Source organism: Prionailurus viverrinus, chromosome B1 (genome assembly GCF_022837055.1).
Source record: "Prionailurus viverrinus isolate Anna chromosome B1, UM_Priviv_1.0, whole genome shotgun sequence".
NCBI lineage: Eukaryota > Metazoa > Chordata > Mammalia > Carnivora > Felidae > Prionailurus > Prionailurus viverrinus.
This window is the reverse complement of record NC_062564.1, coordinates 30,010,151-30,029,913: the sequence shown is the minus strand read 5'-3', so window position 1 is coordinate 30,029,913 and position 19,763 is coordinate 30,010,151. Positions and strand designations below refer to the sequence as shown.

At 40.5% G+C, this 19,763-nt stretch overlaps 1 protein-coding gene across 2 annotated transcripts in view; it reads right to left on the bottom strand.

The window, feature by feature from the left end:
• NRG1 (neuregulin 1) overlaps positions 1 to 19,763 on the bottom strand; it is a 1,114,285-nt gene that overhangs the window by 465,648 nt on the left and 628,874 nt on the right. The window lies entirely within an intron of this gene.

Genomic DNA, 19,763 nt, shown 5'->3' with positions numbered 1-19,763 from the left:
GCCGAAGCACAAAGAGATTATCTAGTGACCCTTGTCATCATCTTTATTCAGGTTTCCTGCTTGGGATTGATTTTCTTCTTCCCCTGTCCCCCGCCCCCGCTTGTCAGTCCTATAAACAAATTATAACCATTTGGGGTTCAGCCACAAGGGATATTTGTAAAAAAGAAAACAAAGACATTAATCCTGCCAGTTTTGGAGGAACAATGCTTAATTTTCACGCACAGAGTTATCAGGACTGGGCATTGTTCTACAGACAGGAGATCACTGTGGATAGAAACCGTGGACTACCTTTCACATATTAAAGAAATGCCAATGGAAATGAGTTTACTAGCCAACAAATCCCACATAATTCTGTAACTTTGAAAAACATCAGTCTTTAAGGTTTTTTTTTTTCTCCCTCATTTCAGGTTCCCAACCTACCACAATCTACTTAAAAAGCAATGTTCTCATTGTTACCAATTTTTAGGAATAAAGTGTAATGATTAGGAATTCTAAATCAATTGACATTGCATTTCAAGATGCTGCTTCTAAAAAATGTATCCAGTGACTCGAGCCCTGTGTCGGGCTCTGTGCTGACAGCTCAGAGACTGGAGCCTGCTTTGGATTCTGTGTCTCCTTCTCTCTCTGGCCCTCTCCTGCTCATATGCTCTCTCGCTCTCTCTCTCTCTCTCTCTCTCTCTCTCTCTCTCAAAAACAAGTAAACATTAAAAAAAATTTAGTTAAACACCAACCAAATAAAAGTGACAGAACAGTTCTCTGCAATTGTTCAGGAATACTGCATACCCAACCCCCGACCTTAAACTCCACCTTCCACTTTTTTTTCCCACTATTAAATGATTGTTTGGTAACAGCAGGTAAGAATAAAGAAGTCATGGTGGTTTACAAATAAAGTAAATAGTACCTTCATGTCTTTCTTTGGAAGATATCCTGGCATTTTTGTTCTTTTCTGATTGTTTCTGTGCCAGAAAAAATAACTGCACGTATTCCAAAAGTCAGGAGGGGGTTGGGAATCTCAGAGCATTTCTAAATTGCTTCCAAACACTTTAAATGATGAGTTTTTAGACTCGAAAAGACAGAAAGAAAAACAAACCTAAATCTGCCCCACAACCACAAAGCACATGTGCAACTCATAGCAAAGGATGTGTGCATGAATATATGAGGGTAGAATTTGGCCACCACCAGGCTGATAACACGCTTAATCAAATGGCTCATCATTCTGCCTCGACGCATTTTCTCTTCGGACTTTGGCAAATTTATGGAGAAATGAACACAAATTCAGCCAACTAATCCTGGACGCCATCAGCAGGTTCATTATTTTGTCAATCAAAATGCAACTCTTCAGCCCTCTGAACTTCAAAAAATATTTCTTTCAATTGCAAGTGTGCTTATCAATGTTTTCTTCCACCAGATAATTGGATAACAGTCCCAATAGGTGTTTCTGGTTTGGGTGAAGGAAGCACTGATTTATTTTACTGGGAACCATGAATATTTTGGTACAGATCTCTAAGATAACAGAGTTAGCCTGTGAACCACAGCCCAAAAGGTGTATTGACATTCTGATCAATAATGCATGACCCCCTGGGACACAGAGGCAGGGTCAGTTATAGGCCACTTTTGAGGTAGGAATCTGTCTTCAGTGAATGCTCATGGCATTCATTGCTCACTCTCTAGGCTCCACGCCTCCAGCAACCCAGCACCCCCCTCTGTGTCTACTACAACATTCTAAACTAAATGTGTTCTGAGTTGTCTCCTTCCACCAACCTCAAATGGAAAATTACCTGTGTGTGCATCATTCCCTCAGGGTCCTACTTTCTGTTAATGGCCAATGTAATAGATCCTACCAAAGATCTATTACTGGCTCATATTTAGTTAATAGGTCCCTAACCCAGGAAAAATTACGGTTGAATGTTAGAAGCTTGAAAACTCAATGCTCTAACCTGCATCAATGAAGAGATGAAGTTTCTTGCTGATGCTGACTCACCAAGGCAGGCTGGTGGAAAAAAAATAGCTCTTTGCACAATAATGGGGGGGGGGCGGGGAGGAAAACCCAGTCATTGCCTGGACTGCTTCTGTGCCCAGTTAATTTTCTAGAAAGATGCCATGCTGTGTGTCTGGAACCTGACCTGAAAAGGCATGCCGGGCACTGTCTCACACTCCTAGAGCTGAGGTTGGCTTCAGGAAGTTCCTATGACCCCAGGAACACGAGTATAGGCAAGAGGTCACACACAGAGACATACACTGACCAATTCCCTAACCCAAGGTGGCTCTCAGGGCTTAGGCACAGACCCGGCGGTGAGTCCACTCAAAGGTCTATAGCGCAGAAGACGCTTCTGCAAGAGAAGCCGTGCTGTTGACGTACCCATGCCGTGGGGATTCACGAGGCTCGTCCTTGCCAGTGAGAAATTCCAGCAAATCAAGGACCATTGGTTCACATTTAAACGAAAGACTGAAAGACTTGCAATGAATGTAATAACATGTTTTATTAGGAGTTTTTATGTGGGAGCAAAAGGAGTGTTTCCTCCTAATAAAGAATTCAGCCCACTTTGGGGATTTGTGTAGTGGTTCGTACCCAGTCTATGCTCTTCTGTATCTGCCCCTCATCTGTGAATCTCCCTATCATTAGGCGATGAACCAAATCCTTACACATCCACTTCTTAAATCACACGTAAAGAATTTATTGTTAATCGTGTTTGAAGATGCTTGATGAAGCTAGTCCTAAGTAGACAGGGTTTGATATAAAACTTAAATCTCTTCTTTCTCTTTTGCTCTACTTTTCCGACTTTTAGGAAGACTATTTCAGCCTATGGCACACATACAGTTCCATATAATTTCATACAGTTGCTGGCAAGTTTTCTGATTTAGGAGACCTAGGACTGGGACAGGGCTAAAAAGATAAAGACAAAAAGGTGAGATTCTAAGGAGAGGTAGAAAGGGAAAGAGAGTTAAGTAAAAGGGGCAAAGAAGCTCCAGAACACCTTTCACCTAATTTATATTTTGCTAGAACTGGCCTTACCCTCAAATACATAGACCTGCAATAGCTTTCACTGTGCCAGGGTACAAGGTACAGGGACATAAAATTACAGGTGGTGATGAGAGCCAGAATATGTTTGACAAGGATCTAGAAAAAAGAGAGAAAACGGATCTGTAGCATTTATAGTTTGATTCCTTGCATTTGCCAGTTTCTGTGGCATAAATGTGTCCAACGTGGCCAATTGCGGGCTACCAAAGGGATGTCTCTGGACGTGTGTTAGGAAGAGACATTATATACCTGGCATGTGCAAGCCGGTGTAAGCCAGTTCTCCCTTACTGCTGAGGACCTAAGTTAAGTTGGACCTTCATGCTATGATTGGTAAACCCAAAGACACAGTACAGGGCATTTCAAGGCAACATGCTGAAACAGCACGCTATCACACTGATTAAATACGCGTTCAAACAATGTCTCCTTTTTGCAGATGAGATTTTGTATTTCCCTGTTTTTGCCTCACAAGTATTCCCGTGACTTGGTATCATCTTCAGGTATGGTCATGTCCCAATTTTAAATAGCTTATTTATTTTTTATTTCATTAAGTGAAAAAAATCCCCATGATATAAGACTGAGAAGTTTAGATTAAATATGTAAACTGAGGAGTCCATAATGATGCTGCTTGTATTGCCTGTAATTCATGCATGATTCCACAGCATCTCTGCTCAGAGCCTCAATGGCCCTTCCTGATGGCTTAGACAATTATTATTACTTTTTATTTCTAATCCTTCATGACTCCATACTGCACAATATTAACAGAGGAGTCTAACAAAATCTGTTATGACCTAAAATATGCTGGACATGCAAAGCAGATCAGTTAGCATTCCTACTTACATACAACCTTGTCTTTATATTACTCCGATGCCTCCATAGTACATTAAAATGTTCAGAATCACAGTAGCACTTATCATAATGAATTTGGTGTTTAACATGAGTATTCATAAAATATTTCAATATTGTCACGTGTGGGTATGCATGTATGAAAAACAGGTATTAAATTCCCTTACAAGCTTTAAATGCTAACAACTTCTGAGAGAGAAAGGAACACGCACTCTGGATATAAATTACATCGCAATCATTTTTGGTTCACATGCTATTAAGGCCATTGTCATTATATTGCTCCTGGAGCAACAGATGAACTTTGTTGTTAAAAACTTCATTATGAGTAAGAGAAGTAATAAGAGGTCCTCAACAAATATTTGTTTTTTGCTTAACTGCTTGAATTAATGAACCAATGAATAACTTAATGCCTTGATAGAAAATTTCCTTCTTTTTTTTATTAAAAACTTTTTTATTAATATTTATTCATTTTAGAGAGAGCTCGAGTAGGGGGAAGGCAGAGAGAAAAGGAGACACAGAATCCAAAGTAGGCTCCAGGTCTGAGCTGTCAGCACAGAGCCCGACTCAGGGCTCGGACCCACGAGTGTGAGATCATGACCTGAGCCAAAGTCGGACACTTAACCGACTGAGCCACCCAGGCACCCCAAGATTTCCTTCTTTTGCTTCCCATTGGCATGACAGACCATGTATGGCATTATGATCCCACTAAGTTAACTCTTTTGCTTTTTCCTACTAGCATTTCACTTCAAAAAAATTAGGGTGACTTTATCCAGAGAGTGTCTCTCCCTTCCCAGGTGACCTGGTTGCAGAAATTCCAGCACGGAAGTTGTCATTCCCATTGGGTCTTGGCTCAAGGAGGAATAGGACAGTGGCTATGCCATCATTATTCCACATGGACCTGGAAGCTCCATGTTGCAGGGAGATAAAACGTGAGACCACAAGCAGGTCAAAAGCATTGCCTTTAGGAAAATAGCCACCGACAGGCAGCACTGGAGCCTTGGAGCCTTGACCTTAGCTTCCAGAATTTAGAACTATTTTATTATCTCTAGCACTGGTCAACCAATTAAAAAATATTACTTTACGCTCCTTTATTTCTACACCAAGTCTTTTTAAACTTGACAATATATTTATAAGAAGATACGAAATGATTATTTGACAAGGTATTTAAAAGACATCAGTGTTTATCACCCTATGCTACTAATGGGCACATATAATAAATATTTGGGAGATGAAGGAAGAAGGGAAAGAAACAAGGTAGAAATGGAGGAAGGGAGGAAATAACAAATTAATATGTGATTTTATTCTTAAGTTTCTCAAGTAAATTGGGTAATGAATACTGTTCTATAAGCTAAGTCAGTCTCCAAGCTTTATAGACTATTTCCTCAAACTTGTAGATTAGACCTGTCCTTTAGTCTAATGCCTCCATACCCTGAGGGATGGGGATGTGTCTTACCCCTCCTTGGCATGAACACTTTAGGGCCCTGCACAGAGCTGGTCAAATCACAAACTTCAAAAAGACTTGAAGGGTGCATTACTGATCCCTAATACCATAAACTAAGAAGGAAATGCCCTGAGAAGTCTTGAGACAGTGTTGAGGATTGGCCTTTAAGGAACTATCCCATATAAAGTTTTGTTTAGTAAAAATGTTTTTAACTTTTTTTAATGTTTAGTTATTTGAGAGAGAGAGACAGACAGAGTGTGAACAGGGGAGGGGCAGAGAGAGAGGGAGACACAGGATCCAAAGCAGGCTCCAGGCTCAGAACTGTCAGCACAGAGCCCGACATGGGGCTCGAACCCACAAGCTCTGAGATCATGACCTGAGCCGAAGTTAGACACTTAGTTGAATGAGCCACCCAGGTGCCCCAAAATGTTTTTAATAATCCCCTGCACCATGATTGAATTTAAACACACACACACACACACACACACACACACACACACACACACGGGAAAAGGGCAGAGATGATCAGCATACTAAAATTTGAATGTATCTTTAATACTCAGAATCTGAGGAAATGAAATAAAGCAAATCAGCATAAATTATCACTATCTACACAGTGTTCATGGATATCATTGGAAAATAAATCCATTTGCCAGGACTGATAATAGGTGTTGACATTTTTGTAAGTGTATTCGGGTTTTATTGGGATGTAACAAATTGCCACTTAAAATAATACACACTTAACATCCCACAATTTATGTGGGTTAGGAGTCTGAATACAATTTAACTGGTTCCTTTGCTTAGGGTCTCACAAGCCTGTAATCAAGGTGTTGACTAGGGCTACAGTCTCATTGGAGACTCAAGTGGGGAAGGATCTGCTTCTAAGCTCATTCATACTTTTGGTAGAATTCACTTCTTTGCTGGTTCTCAGCTGGAGGCCGTCCTCTATTCGTGAGGTCACCCACAGTTCCTAGTCGTGTGGGATTCCCCAACATGGGAAATTGTTTCCTCAAAGCCAGCAAGGAAAGGGGAGACTCTAGCAAGACATGCACCACAATCTTATTTAACATAGTCACGTAATCACTAAAAGGCAGTCATATATATTTGGTCAACCTTGTACTCTGTCAGCAAGGAACAAGTCAAAAGTCCTTCTGCCATTCAAGTGGAGAGAATCACATGAGAGAGGGAACACCAGGAGTCAGGGATCACAGGGACCATTTTCAGAGTCCACCATGGTAGCAATGATCTAGAACCATCTCCCCAAAATTCCTCAGAAATATTCTTCATGGTTTTCTATGAAATTGTTGCATAAAGAAAAGTGTGGCACAATGAATGGATGAACATCTGCCCCATTTTAGGACACTAGGAAAAAAATGCCTAGAACTAAAATTATCCAAATTATCATCCATCAACAGAAGCCAAACAGAACAAAACAGAAAGTGTCACAATATATGTCCTTTGTATAATCCTGTGCAACAGGGATTCAGGGCATTCTTGACTCCTTATGGTCATGTGTACCATGAAAGCTTATACTTGGTCTTCATTTAGAACAAGAAGTTTTGACTAACTTATTCCTACATTCAAAGGGAGTATTGTTTTTATTCTAAACCATATTTGATACTGCGTGTTTCTCTGAGAAAAGATCAGTCACTTTGCATTTGGTAAGTGACAGCTCATTTTGAAAGTCGCAACTATTTCCTGGGGGAAAGGCTACTTGTTCCAAATGCTTTATCTTCGGTGGAATTAAGGGCGCACTTCTCTAGAGAGTAGTGGTTTTGGAATTCTCCAATTCATGCTCACCCCACATTATCTTTTCCAATGGAATCACAAAATGTGGTTTACAAAGCATTGTCTAGGGTACATCTTTTACATCATAATGTATATTGATGGGAAGAATGTCTTTTCAAGAATTACTTTCCAGGGCACCTGGGCAGCCCAGTTGGTTAAGTGTCCGATTTCGGCTCAGGTCATGATCTCCCAGTTCATGGAGTCAAGCCCTGTGTTGGGCCCTCCCTGTGCTGACAGTTCAGAGTCTGGAGTCTGCCTCAGATTCTGTGTCTCTCTCTGCTCCACTTCTGCTTGTGCACATGCATTCGCTCGCTCTCTCTCTCTCTCTCTCTCTCTCTCTCTCTGTCTCTCTCTCTCAAGAATAAATAAACATTTGGGGCGCCTGGGTGGCGCAGTCGGTTAAGCGTCCGACTTCAGCCAGGTCACGATCTTGCGGTCCGTGAGTTCGAGCCCCGCGTCAGGCTCTGGGCTGATGGCTCAGAGCCTGGAGCCTGTTTCCGATTCTGTGTCTCCCTCTCTCTCTGCCCCTCCCCCATTCATGCTCTGTCTCTCTCTGTCCCAAAAATAAATAAACGTTGAAAAAAAATTTTTTTAAAAGAATAAACATTAAAAAAATTTAAAAAATAATTACTTTTCTCTCCGCTAGTTTGGGGATAAAATGTCATGCTTCGATAGTCTTTAGATCTACAGATACACATTTTTTTTTAACAATAAGATCTTAAGGAGCAAAAACACTGTCATTTTTGTACCTCTTAACACTTAATCTTAATGCTTCTTACTAATTTTTATCTACTCAGGCTGAAAGTCCTTTCTATTTTGACAGCATCCTTCTTCAATGCTTTTCTCCCCAAACTAGGGAAGCCACCTTTCATAATTCAGACTATATCCACAGGTAGTTTGGGAGAATAAAAAGTCAGGATAGATGACAACGGTCTTGATCCTTTCAACACCTCCAGACTACCCTGCCAGATAGTGCATTAACTCTTCTTGGGTCTTGTTTGACTAAGTGACACTAACAGAGCAGAAAGGCATCCTTAGGGTCAAGAAAGTAATTTCACTTCCAAAAAGCAAGCAGTCCCTCTTGCCTCACTGGTTAGCTTAATCCTTTTGGCTGTTAGTTTCATATTTCAGGAAGGTTTTAAAATCAAAACCCAAGGCTTCTTTTCTACTCCGACACAACAGCACGTGCCATAGCTGTCGTGAAACTATCATTACATTTTGTTCAGACTTTCCAACTGAAAGGTCATAGACTTATACAGATATTAATGTTTCCTTTATGCTGAGACGTTTTATTTTAAAAGATGGCTGGAGTTACTAAGTGTGGCTTTGATAAATACCACATGGATTGGTCAATGTTCCAGGGTGGTTCTAGATGAAAGAGAAAAAAATCCGTCATTGATACATGGCAGTACAGACACTACACTTTTCAACAGTCTCTCAGTAAAAGTGTTTGTACCTTTGACCACCCAATTCTTTTATTCTATGTTTCCCCTAACCGTTTTCTTTACAGATCTGGGCAGCCTTCAAGGCCTGTGGATATGCCACTTTCTCTGTGAAGTCTTTCATAATCCTACCAGACTCCTTTCTTTTTCTGTGATCTTCTAACATTATGTTGGAATCACTATTAGAGCACTCATTTCATTTTTGTTTATATCATATTCAGGGTTTTTTTTTTTTTATGTCTTTTCCAACTGAATTATAAGTCCAGTGACAACAGTATTCGGCTTATATTCTCTGTTTACCAAAGTGCATTGCAAATTGTAGACCCTCATTCTCCAAACAGGAAACACTTCTCAGGTCTTTTTATCATGAACTGTTGTGCAGTGTCTTTACAATGTTTATTTATTTATTTATTTATTTATTTATTTATTTATTTATTTATTTAATTTTATCACAGCAACTATGAATGTTGGAGTTGATTAACTTTTCCTCTCTTTACTTTGCTTACTGGGGAGCTTGACTGACATTTAGGCTTCCCTCCAGAGTTTCATGACATATATTTCTGTGTGTTTATCTTACCCCTGGCTCTAATACTTTCTTTTTTTTATATTCCCCTTCCCTCAAATTAATTCAAATAGATATATTAACTTTTTATATTTATGTATTTTTGCAACTATTTTAGATCAACCATGGAATGACATGGAATATTTAAGAATAAACAAACAGATGGGGTGCCTGGGTGGCTCAGTTGGTTAAGCGTTCAACTTTGGCTCAGGTCATGATCTCGTGGTTCGTGAGTTCGAGCCCCACATCCGTCTCTGTGCTGAGAGCTGAAAGCCTGGAGCCTGCTTCAGATTCTGTGTCTCCCTCTCTCTCTGTTCCTCCCCCACTTGCCCTCTGTCTCTCTCTCTCAAAAATAAATAAACATTTAAAAAATTTCAAAAAAGAGGTATCAGCACTCAATAAATGATTACCAAATTAAATTTTTTTATGGCTTTTATCAAAGTCTTCTTACACAGGAGTTATTCTGTGGCTGTGTGAACTTCAGAAAAGTGGTAATTAGTAAAAGATGTCAACCTTTGAAAATAAATTAAAATCTTCATTACCCATATGAATCTCCCCCCACCCCCACGATTGTCCATTATTATTAGAATTACCCAGAGAACAGGCAGGCCAGTATGGCTACTGCTGGCTTTACATTCCATTGTCTTCTGTGCAAAATGAGGTGTGGTTCTAAAACCTGGAAGTCCTCCTTCACTTCTAACATTAGGGGATTCTTAAATACCCTTGGCTCTCTACTGCACTCTGCCTGTGTTGACACAGCCCCAGAATATCAGGGAGGAGGTCTGAATGCTGAAATAAATCTTTCAGGCCCTTAGGTTTTCAGTGTTGGCTTAGATTTCTAGACTGATGATGACTTAAAAACGAGTTGCTTGGAGAATTTGACAGTGTGAAAATTTATACACAGCCCACCCAGGAAAATTTCGGCATTTTTCTGAAGCTCCACAGTCATGTGAGTGTGTGTATGGGGAGTTAGACAAGAAAAAAAAGTTAATCTCTACTCAGCTAATAGGACATAAAAATAGCCCAATGATTTCAGGGATATTTTCACCATTAATGGTTAGTGATTTAACCTGGGATGCTTAGAAAACAAATTGACTCTAATTTGAAAGTCTTAGAAAACAAATTGAGGAGAAAAACAAAATAAGACAAATGGAGAAAAAAAATGATACAAAGTGAGGGTCAGACAATGAGGGCAGGATATGTGGCTTATGCCTTGAGGATGGAATTCTACCATGACTTCCATATTCTCCCATTGTCCCAAACTTTCCTGAACCTAACCCATCCTAATCTAAGAATCACATGTTCTCAAATGTTAGACAGGAAGGCAGTATCCCATGATGTTTCTACAGGGGCTGTGAAGTACTTGCCATCTATGTATCAGGTGTGTAATGGTTAGTAAGTTTCAAATCTACCCATATTATTGTCTGTAACATGAAGATAGTAGTGGTATGTATCACATAGCGATGTTAAAAGGATGAAATGAGATGATGTATTTACAAGGCATAATGTCTGTCATTCGTTTACCCAATATTTATTTACTAAAGACCTACTGGGTACCAAGCACTAGTCTATACAATAAGAATATATTCTTGAACAAAACAGGTAAAGATTCCTTCCCAGTGAAACTTCTTTTAGAAGTAGCTAATTAATAGAACCAGTTAACAAATGGCCCAGCAGAGAGACAGTATAGTGTGCAAGCTTGATACCAATTAATATGGGACTGGACAAAAAGAAGAAGTTGGAGAAAATCTTTTGGGAATGACAAGGACCTCTTAGCTTGGTGAACTGTCTCATATTGTGGCATCTGCAGGATTTGGCCGGTATTATTTGGATAAGTTTGTTAATGCATTTTCTTAACATTGTTTTTATGATTTGAAGAAAAATCAACACATTAAATAAGACAAATTATGACAAAAATAGGAAAGTCTCTTCATTTAGAACCTCTAATCCTTTACAAACATTTCCCCCCCCCCCCATTTTTCAAAGTTGTTTCTGTGAAACATAAAGTAATATACTTGGTAATGGGATTTATAATCTAGGGCATATATATATATATATATACACACACACACACACGCACCATTTACTGTCATTTTGCAGGGTTAATTCTCAAACATCCACATGAATTTTCAGAAGGGAACATAACTTGTAGAAAAGATATAAAAATGAGGTGTCTGCAGGTGTTTATAGTTCTAGAACTTTATAGAGTATCCTGATAATTTCTACTTCCTTTTTTGTTCAAGTTTTACTTATTTATTTATTTATTTATTTATTTATTTATTTATTTATTTATTTATTTTGACAGAGATAGAGAATGAACAGGGTAGGGGCAGAGGGAGGAAGAGAGAGAGAATCCCAAGCAGGTTCCATGTTGTCAATATGGAGCCTGATGTGGAGCTTGATCTTATGAACTATGAGATCAGGACTTGAGCCTGAATTAAGAGTCGAATGCTTAACTGACTGAGCCACCCAGGCACCCTGATAATTTCTACTTCTGATACTTCTTTTCACATCTTCAGAATTTGGCGGGGGGGGGGGGGGGGGAGTTGGTCTCCTTTCTCTCCAAAAACAAATAAATCAGATTTCCTCCACACACACAATACATCAAAGAGCTATTTAATTGGAGGTTGTGTTGGAAATTCTTAGAGGCCATCATAACTATATAAGAAACTAAGACAAACACAGGGTTTAATAGTGTGTATTCTCAATTTTGTGATTTTTATAAATCTTCTCATTTCCCAGGTGTTACAGGCTTTTAGGATTGCCTCTATTTGGTAAATAATACTGTATCCTAAGCCTTCCATATGTTAGGTGGTTTATGCTCATGGCAATCTTGCATGTTAGTAGCAATAATTATCCTCTATTACAGACAGAGAACAATTACAAAGAAGTTATATAACTTTGTTAAGTCCCTAAGTGGCAGATGTAGAACTTGACCTCAAGATCTTTGTGGCTCCAAAGCACAGGTTCACGGACAACATTGTGTCCAAGTAGGGCTGACAGCAGTGCAGATTTAGGGGCATGAAGCCCACTTTATTCAAGATAGACTTAGTAATATTGCCAGGGGAAATAATATTCTGAAGGAGGAAGCTATTAAAAAAACATCTAACATGCATCATAAATCGTTACGTGCATATATTCATACTAAGACATATGTCCCAAATTAGGAGATACAAAATGGGGAGTCTGTTGTAGCTTCTGAAATGCAAATACCTAAGATAATCTTTTTTAGCCCCGATGGCCTGATACTGGGAAGGTTGTAAAAGTACAACCTGGATGGACCTGACTCCCTAGAGATTCCTGTTCAATAAATCTTAGATGAGGAAAAACATGTATATTTTACAAACATTTCTCAAATGAAGCTGGTATAGTCACAGTTGAAAAGCAGAGGCTCAAGAGTATTTCATATTCTATGATAATGCCTGCCACTTCAGCAGTGGTGTATATCTAAAAGGGCAAGAAAGAAAAACCTCCATGTTGAACTATAAGCTCTTGTATTTGCATCATTAAATAAACACACACACACACACACACACACACACACACACACACAGTGACAGGAGTGTAGGCAGAGGTCTTGTTTTCATCATCACTTAAAATCATCATGTAGCAAAAGCAATATGCTATCTGGAAATAGATAAAGGACAATAGTGGAAAACTGGTAAAACATGAATAAAGTCTGAAGTTTAGTTGATAGTTGTATCAAAAATTTCCCAGTTTTGACAAATGACAAATGTACAATGCATATACATATATATATATGTATATATATTTAAGTTTAGTTATTTATTTATTTTGAGAGAGAGGGAGAAAACAAGCTGGGGAGGGGCAGAGAGAGAAGGAGACAGAGGATCTTAAGTGGGCTCTGTGCTGACAGCAGGGAGCCTGATGTGGGGCTTGAATTCATGAACCGTGAGATCATGACCTGACCCACAGTCGGATGCTTAACCAACTGAGCCACTCAGGCACCCATAAAATTTTAACATTAGGGGAAGATGGGAATGTTAGGGTGAAGGGTATATAAGAATTGTGTATGAGCTTTGTGACTTTAGACTTGAAGATCATTCTAAAATAAAATGGTTTTTGTTTTAAAACCATCATATGCAGGTTTAAAACTCTCGAAGTGTTATTTCTATTTCCTGGGTTATGAAGTGTATCCTAAGGTAGTCGAGATAGTATTAAGCTTCTTTTTCCCACAGCCAAAACTGTAAGTGGCATTGGGGAAGGCAGAGAAGAGCGAAAATGAAGGTCAGGAGGGGGAAAAGGATCAAGAAAAACAAGGGGGGTGGTGAGCAGAGTCTGGGAGACGCCAGCCCACCGAAGGTGCTGGGGCCATGGGAAGCTTCCCTGAATCACAGAGAGTAGGCTCATCCTTAGAGGGATCTTCCTTTGCTGTCTGCTCTACACTGCAGTAACAAATGATTGAAGGATTGGGGCACTTAGCAAAAGATATAGGGCAGGGCTCTGGTGGGACATGGGGAATCCAGATCTGAGGGTTGTTGAGAAAGGTTTGAGTAAAGTAGGTACTTCTTGCCAGTGTGAAATGAGTTCAGGAATGAAGAGGAGCTCATCTACAGTGCATTCAAAAATAAGAAGTGGGCACAAGAAAAAAAAAAGAAGAAGGAAACTGTCAGGAACAAAAGAAGTGAGGACTAAGACATATGGTGCCTTTGTTCTATGGGCTGCTGCTGTTCCGAGGGGAGGCGTGGAACCATTCGCAGAGCCAGGCACTCTTTCCAAAATTGCATATTTTGTCTATGACTATTTGTTAAGTTAGTGAAATCAACTTCCATTACTACACAGGGTTTCAAAATTATCTAGGCTGTCACCTTTGGTTTTTCCAAAGGGCTTCTGGCTCAGAGAGATTTCCTTCTTCCCACTGCACACTTTTCACTTATGACCTTCTCTTCTCATGCAGCTTTCATAATAAAAGCACAGCATGGATATCTAGGTGCTTTGGCAATCCCATTTCCATCTGAACAAGTTCAGGCAGCTGAAGGCTACACACCCAGGTTTGGGGGTGTGTATGACAATGGTGTCCCGGTATCACTCATTTTATCAAGTTGGGGCAGAGAAGCTCTCTGGAGTATGACATATGTTACAACATGTTGGAGCCCACGAACCATTTAATTACCCAGTTCAAGATTCAGTTGACAGCCAAGCCTCAGAACGTATAAAATAGAAGGGATAGAAAAAGAAATGAATGGAATATAACTCTTGTCCAAAGCTGATTACAAGAGCCTGATGAGAGAAGGAGAGCTGTGTGGGAGGGGAAAAAAAAAAAAAAACCCTCACAAAAGTCCACATAAGTTGTTTGGAATGTGATTATATAAACTGGAACAAGAGAAAAACCCACAAGGTTTTACATTTGACAAAAATGAGAGTTTACGAATAAGAAATGTTGAATTGGTTTACCTTCACTGTTTAAAATTCCCTAGTTCAGACACCTACTATGTGCTAGTCCTACATGGATTAAAAAAATGTATTGATTTTTTTAAGGGGGTTAATTATGTGCCTCTCCTTTTAACCACAAAAACTCAAACTCATGTGGGTTTTCTCATTTGGTGGTTTTAACCAGGAAGGTGAGTTCCAGGTCAGGGTATCTTCATCACCCACATGTGGGTCCAGGAGACGGATCACTGAGATCTCCCAAACCTGTTACCCGAGCCAAGTATTCTCAGATCTCTTCATGATCTTGGGTAAATAACAGGCTGCTGGGCTAACTTCCATTTCATCAATTAAGTTTATCGATTTATTTTTGAGAGCGAGAGAGAGAGCGAGAGAGAGCACATGAGGAGGGGCAGAGAGAGGGGGAGAGAGAGGATCCCAAGTAGCCTCCATGCTGTCAGCGCCGTTCATGATCTCACAAATTGTGAGCCAAAATCAAGAGTTGGCTGCTTAATGAACTGAGCCACACAGGTGCCCCCTGTTTCATTTTGCACTCACGCTTGGATACTAACATTACCCATTTGAAGTTTTCTTCTCTCAAGAGGTAGTAAAACACAGTGATTAAGAGGCTGGACTCTGTAACCGGATGGTCAGGGTTTGATTGTTAGCTGTACCACTTAGTAGTTGTGTACTCTCACTTTGTACCTTGTTGAACTCAGTTTTCTTGCCTGTCAAATGGAGATAAGGGACCTTATCCTATAGGGTTGTGAGTATTGAATGAATTCATAGATGAAGTATGAATTCATGAGGTGCATGGAATGTTCTCTGGCACATAAGTACCAGGTAAGTAAGGATTAGCTATTATCCTCATTATCATTCATTGCAGGAGGCTTGGTTACTTTACCCCCACCCCCAACACTGATATGCTATTTCAGAACAGGAGCAGAGGGGAGATGATGGACAAATACTAGTCAAATCCTCCCCTTGCCTCCATGCAGAAATGCCCAAGGAAAATTGTAGGAGGCAAATGTGCACACATGAAGATAAAATTTTGGCTTTCTATCTTAAAATGGAGTTTCCCCAGACCTTGACACAGTCATCAGTTTGATTCTTGGGTTACTCCTTCTGTTTATATGTGTCCTATATTGGGAATTATAAACCGGATCAGAGTTTTCAACACTTCTTGGACTATAGCTATTAAATCATTCTTTCGGATCACATGCTGCACGAAATATGGTTATATCTAACACATGGTCATAGGTTTTTTTTGCCTTAAACCGGGGGCCAAAATTCATTAAACTAATCTTTCTTCTAAATGATCCCAAACATTCCCATTTTTTTTATACAGTGGATTTCAGAGCTTGCTATTGATTTTCAAAACACTTTTAGAAGTGAGACAGGAGACACTTTCTTGGAGTCCATGGTGGTCTTTCAGAAGGTAGGTCTTCCTGTCTTTTTTTTGTATAGTTGGGGTCAGGCGTGAACTGTCACCTCGTGGCAAGGTGGGAGTGAAAAATCAAGACTTATCTAGCTTACTTAGGACTTAAATTTCATGAGACAAATAACAATTTTAAAAATTGAGGAATGACATCAAGTTGCCAAATTTATTTTTGAAGTGAAGCAAACAAAACTATCATTGATCACTATTCATGACACTTAAAATATATATACATGTTATATAATTTCACATTATATATTATAATCTAATAATATATGTAGTACGTGTATATACACACAGACGGATCCTGTCAAGAATTACAATATGAAAAGGAGTTGGGGGTACCAGGAAGATGGCAAAGTATGAGGACTGTGAGCTCACTCCATCCCACATTTACAACTCGGTATCACTCACATCCAAGTCGGTAAAATGGCTAGCTATCTGAAAACTGGCAGAACAAACTCAACAACCAAATGTAGAGGGGAGCCTGGGTGGCTCCGTTGCTTAAGCATCTGACTCTCGGTTTCGGCTCAAGTCATGATCTCACAGTCTGTGAGTTTGAGCCCCATGTCAGGCTCTGTGCTCACAGTGTGGAGCACTCTCTCTCCCTTTCTCTCTGCCCGCCCCTGCTCACACATTCTTCCTCTCTCTCAAAATAAATAAATAAATAAATACACTTCAAAAATTCAATAAACATAGAGAAGAATCTCCATAGGAGTGTACGCCACTCACAGAAGCAGTGGTTGGGAGCTGCCTGCAGAAGGGAGGGAGCTGCAGATACAGAAAGGGAAGCAGCACCAGGGAGCCAATGCAGGGAAAACAAATCCCCATAACATGTGGTCTTGAAAAGCAGAGGAGCTGAATTCTGAAAGTTTGTATAGCCAGTGGGACTTGGAGCCTGGAGCTTTATTTTTTTTTTTTTTTTTTTTTTTTTTTAAATTTTTTTTCAACGTTTATTTATTTTTGGGACAGAGAGAGACAGAGCATGAACAGGGGAGGGGCAGAGAGAGAGGGAGACACAGAATCGGAAACAGGCTCCAGGCTCTGAGCCATCAGCCCAGAGCCCGACGCGGGGCTCGAACTCATGGACCGCGAGATCGTGACCTGGCTGAAGTCGGACGCTTAACCGACTGCGCCACCCAGGCGCCCCTGGAGCCTGGAGCTTTAAAAGGCAGACGACTCAGCCCTGGGCAAGCAGCGATGGCGAGTAATAGCTGGGTCCTCACCCCTGAAGAGGGAACAGACCAAGGAGAGACAACATAAAAGCGACAGCTTCCACAGTGACAGCGAGATCTGTTTATAATGATTTCGGAGAGTGTTGGGGGGCTTCTTTGGGAACAAAGGAGCTAGCAGGTGCCATTTTACTTTCTGGCCCCCCCCGCCCCCCCCCCCCACCCCTGCATAAACACAGGGCTACCTGTGGGAGGCAGGGCTACATGGACATTTGCTACCTAACCTACTAGCAGTGTAGCCCATTCACAAGTTTTCCTGAGGACCTGCCCACTCCAAGCCTGTTATTTCATTTGGACTGTATTTCTGATCTTGTCGTGGGTTCAGCACAATTTTTGTTAACACTGTGCACAAGCCCCACCCACCATCTGCCTCTGCATGCCAGTCTCCCACAGCAACCCCATTTCGTGGGGTCTGGCCTATGACAGGGGCTCAGTGACATTTTGGCTAACATCCCACCCACCTACCCAGCCAATGAGTGCACAGATGTCGTGCACCCCAGCAGCCATACTCCACACCCAGTTGTGCACAGACACTGTGCACCCTTGGCCATTGGCTGCCCCCATGTGCTGCAATCCCAGATGCCAGCCTTGCACTTTAGAGGAGCTGGCCCCTGACTAGTGGCTCAGTGTAAATTTTGACAATGCCATGCACTCACTCTGCCCAATTGCTGCCCAGATACTGCCACACTGTCCTGGCCACCACCACCGCTCCCATGCACCATGCCCCACTGGCCACCCAGCTGGGGGGGATCCAGCATGTGCCAAGTAGGTCTGTGCAAATTCTGCTAAAGTTACCGCCCTGCCCCTAAGCCCTCCTGCTGCCACACCCTCTCCGAGCTGGCCTTCCCGGAACTCACTAACATCATAGAGAGCAAGGGCAACCCATAATAGGCAAAGAGTCAGTGCAGATGTCTAGACTGAAAGGAAATATGACTCAGACACAATAGCAGAACACAAGCAACAGACATAGGAGCCTGAAGTACAATTCTGGTGAACAGGGGACACTGCACTACAAGGTACCACAGGGCCTCGTCTTCAAAAAGCAACTAATTTCCAGAGCTGAAGATGTATCTGACTTTCCTAACACACAGAAAGATAGACAACATGAGGGCACAGAGAATTATGGTCCAAATGAAAGAACAGGACAACATCACAGCAGGAGATCTAAGTAAAACACAAATAAATAATATTCCTGATACAGAATTTAAAGTACTGATCATAAAGATACTCACTGGACTTCAGAAAAGGGTGGAAGACATCAGTGAGACTCTTAACAAAGAGAAAAAAGGAATACATCAAAGATGAAGAACTCAACAAATGAAAATAAAAATAAAACAGAAAGACAAAATAGTAGGCTATGGGTGCAGAGGAATGTATCAGTGACCGGGAAGCTAGAGTAATGGGAAGCAATCAAGCTGAACAGGTGAGAGATAAATACCACATAATGAGAAGAGACTCAGGGAACTCAGTGACTCTATCAAGAATAATAACATTTGCATTATAGAGATCCCAGAAGGAGAAGAGAGAGAAAGGGCCCAGAAAATGTGTTTGAATAAATAATAGCTGAAAACTTCCTGAATTTGGGAGGGAAACAGAAATCCAGACTCGGGAGACACAGACATCCCCCAACACATTCAAAGCAAAGAGGTTCCATACCAAGACACATAGTAATTAAAATGGCCAAAAAGTAGTGACAAAAAAGAATTTTGAAGGTTGCAAGAGAAAAGAAGACATTTACATACAAAGGAAACCCTATAAGGCTATCAGCTTATTTTTCAACAGAAACTTTGCAGGCCTGAAGGGAGGGGCATGATGTATTCAAAGCCCTGAAAAGGAAAAAATCTGCAGCCAAGAATACTCTACCCAGTAAGGCTATTATTCAAAATGGAAGGAGATATAAAGGGTTTCCCAGGCAAACAAAAGTCAAAAGAATTCATGACCATTACATCAGCCCTACAAGAAATGTTTCCACTCTGAGTGGAAAACAAAAACTGTAAGTAAGAGTAAGAAAAATAGGAAGCAAAAAATAAAAACATGGAAAAATGATACCAGATATCTGAAACATGGAGGGGAGAGCAGTAAGGAATGAGTTAAAAAATAAGTGACCATAAGCTTAATATGGACTGATATTTGCAGATGTTACATATAAACCAAATGGTAACCCAAATCAAAAAGCAATAATAGATATGTAAAAAATAAAGAGGAAGGAACACAAGTATATCACTAGAGAAAACCAGCAAACCATGAAACAGAGAAAGAGGAGAAATGATCAGAGAAAAACTACAAAAACAACCACAAAACAAGTAACAAAATGGCAAGAAGTACATAGCCATCAATAATTACTTTGAACGTAAATGGTCTAAGTGCTCCAATCAAAAGACATAGGGTGAGTCCTGAGAAACTTAACAGAAGACCATGGGGGAGTGGAAGGGGGTAAAAAAGTTACAGAGACGGAGGAGGCAAATGATAAGAGACACTTAAATACTGAGAACAAACTGAGGGTTGACTGGGGGTGGGGGAAAGGGGAAAGTGAGTGATGGGCATTGAGAGGGCACCTGTTGGGATGAGCACTGGGTATGGAAACCAATTTGACAATAAAGTATATTTAGA